Source organism: Manacus vitellinus, unplaced genomic scaffold (assembly GCF_001715985.3).
Source record: "Manacus vitellinus isolate BGI_N305 unplaced genomic scaffold, ASM171598v3 scaffold_25_pilon, whole genome shotgun sequence".
Taxonomy (NCBI): Eukaryota; Metazoa; Chordata; class Aves; order Passeriformes; family Pipridae; genus Manacus; species Manacus vitellinus.
The window spans coordinates 1-11072 of NW_021939882.1; positions in this window are offsets into that span (position 1 = coordinate 1).

Below are 11072 nucleotides of genomic sequence, written 5' to 3' on the forward strand. Positions count from 1 at the left end.
CCTTTCCTCTCAGGACACAAATTCACCAGCCATGTGAGAAGCATGAAAGAAGAGAAGTTGTAACATGGATCTTCCTTCTTGTTTTTACAGATACTCCAGAGCTCTCCTGAGCTCTGTGCAAGTTGAAACAACCTTCTTAAGTTTCTCCAGCTTATTCTCTCTATTCCTTTAATTCCCTTTGAGCCAAGGGAAGCAAAACCTTTGATGCATTGACAAGACTTTGCTTCCCACTGCCTGACATTCAAATGCCCCTTTACTGAAAATGCATGGGCTCTGTCTGGGGAAGGGCCCTGCCTTCAATTGCACAGCAGTTGGGAGACCCCCTGCTCTCCTGATCTTCTTAAGGGGCTGTTTTTGAAGAGCTCCTCATAGCAACTGTGGCATAAAAGCACTTGAGTGTGACTAAGTATTGGCCTTGATGGATTTCCTAGGTCTAATCCCCGACACATTATCCCAGCGTTGGCTTTACAAGAAGAATGATGAATTTTAATAGCAAATCAGAGACTTTCTGGTGTGCACGGTTCCCTCTTTGAGGGAGGCATCAGACAGAGCTACCAGCTGTGAGATCTGAAACAGGCTGTGGCCATTTCTCTGCCTTTGTAGACAGCACAGAGTTGAGTCAAGTACTTGCTCACCTAAGCAGATGTTGAGTCTGAGATCTCAGCTGAGTGAACCTGGTCTCTCTCTGCCTCATGTCCCAGTGGGTTTGTTATGGGACACCTTCTGGCAGCCCTGTCTGTTAATAACAGATAGAGAAGCACAGATGAGGTGGCATGTCAAAGCTGCTGGGATTTTTCCATCTCACCTTCCACTGCTGGGAGACCCATCATACTCCCAGGACTCCACTGGAAGTAACTTAATAATTTCATCCCTGGAACAGAACTGACTTGCTTCTGGGGCCAATTTCCTTGTAGTCTGCTTCCCCAATGCTGATCTACATGAGTACTTTATATTAGTAAAGTGTGCAATTTGTGATATTTCATAGTTAAGAAAAGCTTGCCAGGTGTTATTGGTTTGGTTTTTGGCATGTAATGGCCAGGGTAGCAAGCACTAATAGATGGTTCTCTCTGACCATTTTCAGCAGTCACCTTGCCTACTTCTTGCTGACATAGTTCTTACGGTAATTAATGAGCTGGCACATTCCTAGGAGCCTTGTCAATGAATTAATCTCTGCACAGAGGGAACAGCTGAACACAGGTTTCCTCTTGTTGTCTCTGGCAAACAGGAGAAAATGGAGAATCTGCAGGCAGGCAGGGAGGGGTCTGTGTAAGGAGTCCCTGCTTCAAGGGTGGCTGAAATTATGCATGTTGCATATCTTTTGTGTACATCTGTTTTTATCCTCTTGAGCCCTAATTTGTCTGATTAGAGTGTCTGAGGTGGTTACTCTTCCTGGCAAGGGACTGCAGTTCATAATTAACTTGATGCTACAGGAGCAGAGAAGAGGTTCAGCTCCATTGGTTTATGTGAAGGTGTCTATGTGGAAGCATTCTGTCCAAGCAAGCAAAGAAAGGTGAGATGCAGAAGGATGATTGACCCAAGGAGCTTGTTTGTTTTAAATTTTAAGTCCAGTTCTGTCACATTCCAAGGCTGAGGCTGGAAGTGAAACAATGAGGGACAGCAGCATCTTCGTGAAGGGCTCCAGACACACGCTTTGTTCCACTGGAGGAAAGGCCCATGAAGACAGGGAAGGAACATACCCTTCTTCCTCCCAAGCACAACAGGCTGTAGGCACCCCTGTGGCCTTGCACTACCATTCTTCTCTTCTGTATCCCATTATACTCAGAGACTGAGCAAATTCAAGAGTCTTTTCAGGCAGCTCCTGACCAACTCTCCCTCAGGACCTCATGTCACAGCTGACCTTGTGCTGCTCCCATTATGAAAGTTCTTTTTAAACATTGGGCAAGGCCCCTTCATGAATTATCACTAACGTTAGTAAAGATGAACGAGTGGTGGTCTCTGAAGTTGTCTCCAGTGTGAATAAGGCAGAAAACACAAATGTGAAGAATTTGTGGCAAAAACCACAGAGCTCTGCCTTGAGGCTTCATTGAGAACCGAGTCACTGTTGCCTTCTTTGAGCCATCTCCTGGTAAGTGTGTTAGTGGATCATCATACCTCTTGTTAAATGTTCAGGAGTCACTCCTCAGGAGAAATCTCTCCTCCTCCAGTGTGACGCTCCTAAAGGGGAAGGGTTTGTCCTTTTATTGTAGAGGTGGAAATGACTATAATGAGGGCCAGAGTAAAGCCAGAATTTGATATTAGTTTGGTGTCAGTATTTTTCAAACCAGCACTTGAAAAGAGCAGCTTCTGAGAGAAAACCAACTCTGTATTGGAGTGTGTTTTGGTCTTATATGGCTAAATAAGAGACAATGAATTCAAATGTTAACAGATGTTATTTACTCTTCATAAAGTTTGAAGTACCCCTGAAATGTCCAGCACAAGGTCTTTGGTTGTGAATCACCTGGGCAGAAGGATATTTAACTTTAAAGTTTAGGAGCTGTTCCTTGATTTAGACAGAGTATTAGGATAACAACCTGGTCATACAGTCAGTGTTGTACTAGAAGTCCCAGGGTTGCTGGAATTGATTTCAGTACTGGCCTTAAGTAACTCATGCCTCTGTTAGGAAAGAAAATGATATATTTGCTTCAGGGACAAGGTGATCTGTGAGAGCTAAGAAATGGATGTTTCTCTGGAGTGTCTAGGAGTGAGATGTAGAATTTACCATCTGGTTTAGTACTTACTTGCTTTTCCCCCTCTAGTTGCTAGTCCTAACCAGCCATGGAGAAAATTCTTAATGCTATAGTATATCTCTGTTTATTTGGTTGTCCAAGAGATTGTAAGATGGCCTAAACCAAGGTCAAGTCCATCCACAGGTAATGAGGGGAGAGATTTAAATAAAGAAAGGATGGAAACTGGCTACAATTCTGCAGTGAAGCCACTAAGCTCTCAGGAGACAAACTGGGTTATTGCCTGCCTGTGGAATACTGACTCTCCCAGGGACTGTGCATGTTTCACTTTCATTGTCACCAAAGACATCTCAGTGGTGAAAACAAAAGAAAAGTAGCATGACTGGTTTTTATAAAAGTGTATTTCCCATTTGGGCTGAAAAGGGAATCCCCCAGGCCTCTACTTTTCTAAAATCATCCAGGTGCATCAGAGCGTTTCCAAACCAATTTGTCATCATCTCAAGGGTTGACTGCCTGTAGTAACAGGGAGGGCTGTGCAGTTGGGTGCTACCCCTCGGATGCACAGGTCTGTTTGACCCAGCTCCAACCCACGGTATCCAAAGGATTTTTATAGTGTTTCTTCAGCTTCAGTGGATTAGACTGAGCTGGATTCTGTACTGGTATTTCAGTTTTACTTTTATGAATGTAGAATTACACTGAAATGTCAACTGGAAGAATAAATGAACACTGCACTTACACCTCAGGACATTATTATGGTCAGTGATGCAGCTAACACACACATGTCCAGTCCAGCATGGATACAGTGGCTGTCTTGCTCTATTGAACTGCTAAACTATTTTTGGTTCACATAAGTGCTTTGAAACTGCCATGATAAACAGACCAGAAATTTCTACAGAGAGCTGAAACATTTACCTCCCTCTGCCTTGCTACTGCACAATCTCTGGAGGTTTGTGGTAAATTGCTCTCATTTGTGACCCCTAAGAAAGAGGTAGATACATCCAAATTTAACAGATGAATGAAGTGCCTTTAATGTGCATTCACATGTGTCCTTTTACGCTTCTCACATTATGAGAAGCTGAACCTTCCCTATCCCTGGAAGTGTTCAAGGCCAGATTGGATGGAGCTTGGATCATCCTGGTCTAGTGGAAAGTGCCCCTGCCCATGGCAAGAGTGGAAGGAGATGACCTTTAAGGTCCCTTCTGACCCCCAAACTATTCTGTAATTCCATTATTCTTTCTGTGATTATTTACAGCTCAGGATGTTCTGAGCTAATCTCAGAGTGTTTGTCAGCTAATTTAGATGGTGACACTGTTCAATGGCAAGAGAGAGGCTCCCTCTGTAGTCCTGAGTGGTATTTCCACAGGAAAACTCTCAGCTGAGAGGAGGCTCAGCTCTTTCAGGTTAAACTTTCCACAGAGACCTGTTGTGTTGCTGCGAGTTAACAAACCAAGATCCATTTTGGTTGGGTGGAAGTGAGAGGATGGAAACTTGCCAAGAAAAAGCAATATGAACCAATAAAATAAAAATGTTCTGGCAGCCCTCATTCTAGAAATCACATTGCGTGCCACTTATATTAAATATCCTTTTTAGGTTGCAGTGGGCTATAGCTGGTTGCTTCAGTTGTGTCACACAGCTCAGAGTTCCAGTGATTTTTTGCTTAAACACTTAAAAGTGTTTTCTTTGTTAAGTCTTCTAAGAAATTTCTGTTTTAATTGTGCAGATTGTCCCAAACTGCTTTCTCAAATGTCAGGTTAAAAATGAAAGTGCCAAATATGTTTTTTTAAGTTCATGACCATGTCTGTGTTGTATCATCTCATTCATCTTTCTGATTTCTCTTCAGTGGCCATTATCTTTGTAGCTTTTCTCCATGGAGAAAAATCTCTGTTATTCTTATAATCCTTTTTGAAATTGTGTTCATTTTTTACCACTTGGGTTCATGACACAGACCTGATCACAGCCATCACCAAGGAAATTACTTGTGATTTCCCTAGTGCACAGCATATTGGTATTTTCTGATTCCCAATATTTTGACTCTGGAGCAGAACTTTGACACATCTGCTCAAAACATCTGTGCTGTTTGAAGTGTTTGATCACACTGAGCTGATTGAAATGACCTTTGTGTTCTAAAGCCTTCTTTTCCCTCACCAAATGTTACAGTGAGTTTAGATCCTTTCAGGCAAACTCTCCCAACCCTTGCCATTGTCTACAGCAAACACTGTCTGAAGCTGTGCTGGGCAGCTCTCTCATATTGGGTAGTCTTGTTGAAATAGTATCCTTTCAAGTCCTGTTAAATTTTCTATTTCTCTGTATATTTTTTCATCTCATTATTCATTCTTTTCCATCCAGAAGCTAATAGGTATCTCCAAACCTTGCACTGACCATAAGGCTTTTATGGGTTTCTTCTCTTGAAGGCCGACCATATGAAATCCAGGGAAACCCACAGTGGCTCTTTGCCTCCCTCAAGTGACTGGCACTCTGTGTGACTGTAACACCCTCCTGTGAATTAAACACTAAGGTGTGCTGTTCAGCTTGGGGAAGCTCATCTTATTGCTTTCTCTTAATTCTTTGGAAGCGTGGATCTGCAGATTATTAAAAAGAGGTGTTATTCTTTGTCTGGAAAAGTCAGGATGAGAGAATTATGGACTCAGACTCTCCTCTGACATTGCTACTTGAGGTAGCTGCTCCAGACCCAACTTTTTCCAAGACATCATCACTAGCCCATCGTACTTTCTAGCAGTCTGAAAAGTTCCACATTTAAAACTTATGCCCAGACTAGTCACAAGAGCTGTAGTGGTGAGAGCAGACCTTGCTGAACTGGGCTTGGGGGAAGTGAAAGTGCTTTGCTCCTTCCAACCCACCTGCTGTGTCCTCACAGGGCTGTGAGGCACTGGGTCATCTCCTTGGCAATTTCTGCCCTGAGGTCATTATAAGTCCTTACTAAAGCTGTGCTGGGGAGATCAGAGCCAAGGTTGCTTCTAGATAGTTTAACTCAAGCTCAGGATGTGTAAAAATTGTCCTTTGGTTTCTTTGTCATATATACCTGTCTTTTTTCACTGTATCCTTTAGATATCTGTATCCTTAGTTTTTCCAAAGTCACCAGACAGCTCGAGTCAGGGCAGTGGCATGTGAATAAGCAACATGAGGGACACTTGAAGAGATGAATTCCCAACTGGCTGCCTCCATCCTCAGCAGCAATGATTAGCCCAGCTCTGAATGACAGAGTGCAATAAAATGGAGACAGCTCTGCCCTTGATGCATAATAAGTGAAAGACTAGTGGGAAATATCTCTGAAAACTTTCCTACACTGAGAGTGGATGAGTGAGCACAGCCCTTTTCTGTCTGCCTTTCTCTTCACTCACTTGCAGCAGCAGCCTAGAGCCGAGCCTTTGGTGTCTTTGCCCTTCTCTTTCCTACCTCCTTTTGCAGCTCCTAGGAGGCAAAAATAATGTGGATTTTCTGGCGTCCTATCCCCATTCTGTCAGTCCTGCTACACTCCTGTGGAATGTGTGTTATACTACAATAAAGCTGCTGTGCAGCCAGCATGGAAATGGTATTGGCAAAGCTGTAATGGAGGCAGGAATTTATGTCTGTGGCCAGGTGGAGTTCTGAGGGGTTGTACCTGAGCTAATATTACCTTGCTCTGAGCCACTGAGTTCAGCTCTATCATTTGAGGCAGGAAAATCTATTGGTGCTATTCAAGTGTGGCTACCACAGTAATAGCACTTTTCTTTGAAAATAAAGTATTTACTTTTAATTGGAATGAATACCAGTCGCTTGTCTCACATTTAAAAAGAGCTAATGAGAGGCAACTATAAAGAGAGGAAATGAGATGGTTAAAAGTTAAAAATATTTTGCTATGATTAATTCTTAAATATCCTCATTTTTAGGTCATTAATACCTGAGAGTTAGGCCAAGTGTAGCTGACAAGTCAAGAAAAGAGTTTGTGGCTGGGAGACTTTGGAGCAGATAATGACTTGAGAGGCAGGGGAACATGTACCCCACGAGGCACAAATGATCACCTCTTCCTTCCTCTCTCTTCACTTCCCAGTGCTTGGGCTAAAGCAGCTGCCCTGCTTGCTCATTACCCCCTCTGCCACAGCTGATGCAGCCTGTATCTTACATCTGTTGAGATATGGCTGCAGACTTTTTGAGGATGGTGCTTTGGGAAGTCACTGTTGCTTTTGGCTCCAATTTCCTATTCCTGTCTCGTCTGCTGTCCCTCAAGAAGTGGGTACATCCCTCAATGCAGAACTGGCCTAGGCACAGCTGGAGACAGTGCATGTCCTGACACAGGCTTGGGGGAGTCTTAACTTTGGCTTTCAGAGCGAAGATCAGAGTGAAAACAGTACGTCCTTTCCCATCTCTTGCCACCTTCCCCCATCCCACTCAGAGCAGCACTGCTGGAAAGCTGGTGCACCCTTATTGTAAATAGCTTTATCGTCCCTCTTAGCCAAGGTATCTGTCAGCTGCTAAAGGCATCATTTTCTGTTTATCTTCTTATAAGCTGCTGCTCCAGCGGAGCTGCAAAATTAACACTGTGCTCAGCAAAACGGTCTATGTAAAACAAGGGCAATTTATACAGAAATATCCATAATCCTTCACATTAAAATTTGGCTGTTAAAATTCTGGCACCTCTCAGAGGTCACTCTAACCTATTTAAGTTCTGTTAAGAAAAGCTGTTATTATGGCTCACAGCTTTTTTTTTTCTCTTACAATATCGGCTCCTTTGGCTTGTGCTCTTCAACACTCACCTCTACCTCCCCTGCCCTGCTCCTGCCTGTCCTGGTTTAAATTGCTTTCTGTCATACATTATTGAAGACTAAACTTAACTGCCTGGACACCATGAAAAGTACTCAATAGTGGGCTTAAAATTCCTGCAGTATTTCCTTGTTTCTTCTTCTCCCTTGTTGGGATTTTGACCACAAACAAAGCATGTCGAGGGAGGCTGCTTGTAGAAAAGGTGCTGAGCTGGAACAGAACAGATGTGAGTTCAGTTCCCTGCTGTGACATGGGTTTCCTGAGTCACCTTGGATTATATCATTCATTTCTCTCTTCTTTTCTGTCTCTCATTCTGTCTCATTCCCTGCCTCGCTGCTTTGCACATGATAATATTTGTTTTCACCATCTAGCATATCTCATTGTGTTTCTTCTCCTAGTGCAAAATCTGTATTAACCAATGTGTGCACAGTACTGTGACGAGTAGGATTTCAATCTTTGGATGTCAAATTTGATGATACCACACAAATAAATACACTAAATAAATACCTCTCCTTCAATCTTGTTCAGCATTACTACATGCTGTTTGAAACAGGATGATGATAAGGTTAAACTTGATCTCTCTTGCCTGAGGCTTTTAATGAAGTAAAAAGGAGAAGGTTTCATTCCAATATTAGTGGGACAAGTCTATAACCTTAAATAGAGTCCTGTTGAATTTATCTGGGAGATAAATACGCAGCTATGTAAATCACAGAATATCCTGAGTTGCAAGGGACCCACATGGATCACCGAAATCCAACTCCTTCTTCTGGCAAGCAGATAAACCTTGCTTCCCCTTCACAGGTGGCAGCATGAATTTGCAAGAAGTTACCCTCAAGATGTGCTTGATACAACTCACGGCAGAGTCCATATTCCTCATCATACAGATAAAAGTGACTAAGGAAGACAACAGCACCTTGAATGAAAGTGAATCTCTTCCCACACAAAGAAAGGAAGATAATCACATTCAAAGGGCCCCAGAGAGCTCCTATCTCTACCACTGATATGAAGAAACAGACTGAGAAAGATCAGTCTGACAAACAATAATATATTTATCCTGCAGTAATCAAAGGGGCACAGGCACTGGACCCTGGGAGTGTTGCCTTTCTCATTTAGGGCCCTTATCTGATACTGGCAGGACCATGCCCTCCTGTGTTTGGTTATGAAGCTACTCCAGGATATAAAAACTTCCCTACTGCAAAGTTATATGTTGACAGTGGAGCCTACTTCAGTGGCCCAGGCCAGGGTGCTGTGGTTAGATTCTGGATCAGCAAGGACACCCCCCACCTTCACCAGACAGGTAGTTGGAGGTATCAGTGAAGCTAATTGTATTACTGAAAGTTAGTCTGTGGTTTGAACATCATGCAAAATAAACTGGCAGAGGTTCACTTGTCACCTTGGTGTAACACACTGTGGATATTTCTGGGCAGCCCTCTGGCTTGTTTAGACATTTATAAGGACTCTGCAATTTCACTGCAGGAGGCTTTGCTGTAGCTGGCTTTGACCACATCCTTGGGATTCTGTGTGGGCTGGGATCTCCTTAGCAGCTTTATAGGATCAGAGAAAAAAAAAACAGCAGGGGAGAATGGGTTTTAAGAAGTTTCTTTATCCATTTTCCTTCCCCTTTAGCAAGGATCAGCTATCTATCTATATAGTTTCTGATGGATGTTTGTTCTTTGAAAGCCTCCAACAGAGAGATTCTACCATGCCCTGGGCAATCTACTCTGGTCCCCTACTCCCCTCACCACTAGGAAGCTTTACCTGATGTCTAACCCTCATATCTCTTGCTGTCACTTAAGCCCATTATTTCTTGTGCTCACCACCTGGCTGTGGCAAACAGATTATTTCCTTTCTCTTTCCAACAACCTTCCATGCTGTCACCGGTGTTTTTCTCTTCTCTGCGTGAACCACCAGCTTGCTCATTGATCACCATCTTTGATCTTTTCCATTCACATTTGTTTCTGGAATTTCTGCAATTGTTCCACTTCTCTCTCTCTCTTTTTTTTTTTCTTTTTGAGGTCGGGTGCACAGAACTGAATGAAGCTGAGGTTTCACTGATACAAGCTGAGGGAGAGAAATCAATTACCATCAATTACAATTCATACCACATTCCAATTCTCACTATACACTTGTACAAAGATAATTTTAACAAAGACGGAAATTGGTGGGAAATTATTTTTTTCTTCTGGCGACTTACCTGTTGTCTTTCAGGTCATGCTGTTAAGTTTTATTACAACTTGGTTTCTTTCTTCAAATCATTAAATCTCTAGGACACCTAGTGCTGCTAAGGTGACCATACCTACATCAGTCTTTGCTTTGAGTGTTGACATTTGAGTGGGTACTGGTAGCTGTTCCCAAGGAATCAGCATTGCACTGTATTTGCCGAGTCTCACAGATCCTGACTTTGAAATTAGAATCTTTGGAGGTGGAATTGTGGAATTTTGTCCCCTAAGAGACAACAAGGTGGCTGATATTGGATATGTGCTTCCAGTTGAGCAAAAGGGAGCCAGCTGATCACTTTTCTCACCTTTTCCTATTGTAACTTTGTTTTGGAGACCCTTCCATGTGCTTTGAAGGAAAGCCAGGCTAGCAGAATTAGCTCTGTGCTGATACAGCATAGGGACAACTTCTTCCCATTACTCATAACAGATTGTTGCCCAAACACAGAGAAAATGAAATAAGAAAGGGTGATTTCACCTGCCTGAAGGACACCTGTGTTGGATGCCACTCTGAGACTGACATAAACCTGATGGTGAGACACCCACAGAAACAATGAGAAAGAGCAATCCAAGGGTGAGTCCTGACAGTGGCCCTGATGACAGAGGATCCTGTTTCGTACTGTCTTCTTGGCTCAGATGAGCACATGAGCTAGAAACTTTTGTTATGAGGGGAGAATGGTGCATATGGTAAAACAAGGAGAGAGGAAAATTTTTCCTCCAAGGAAATCCCAAACTGTGGCCTTTGACTTCTAAGGAAGGTTTGTGAGGAGCAGCTGATGTTGAGAGGAGATGGGAAGCTTTGAAAAGTTTTGATGTGTTTGGGTTAAACCTTCCTTGTTTTTTCCCCTTCCCATTGTGGCCACGTGAAAATCCTCCTCCGATGTCTCTGTGTCACTTCCCTGGGGTTGCAGCTTCAAAGGCTTAGAGATTATCAAAGTCCCTGTAGTGAAAATAGATCAGTTTTCCACAGCCTTTGAGTCTGGATTGAACTTTTCTGCTAAAACATAAAATTTCACAGCAGAGCATTACTATTAAGAAGGGAGAGAGACTATTTTTCAAATTTGTGGACTTTGCGGCTGACTCCAACAGGTGACATATTCCTAGATCTAAAGGTCTTCAATAAAATCCGAGTTCAATGTGTTCAGATTGAGTTTTCTCCTCCCACACTGTAATTTTTAGATGCAAGGGTTGCCTCTCATTGCTCTGTGGGAACCCTTTTAAAAAAGCACCTTCTGATAAGGATGCTCTTTAAAGTAGGCCATTAGTCTTGTGACTGCATCAGGGAATTAATATTGAGTTACTTAGTGAAGCAAAGTTCTTATTGCCTTACTCAGGTTCTTCCCCTACGAAAAGTAAATTGGTTTAAGGAAATCAGAAAGGGGAGACTATGGAATACGTAAACAGGCATGCTGTG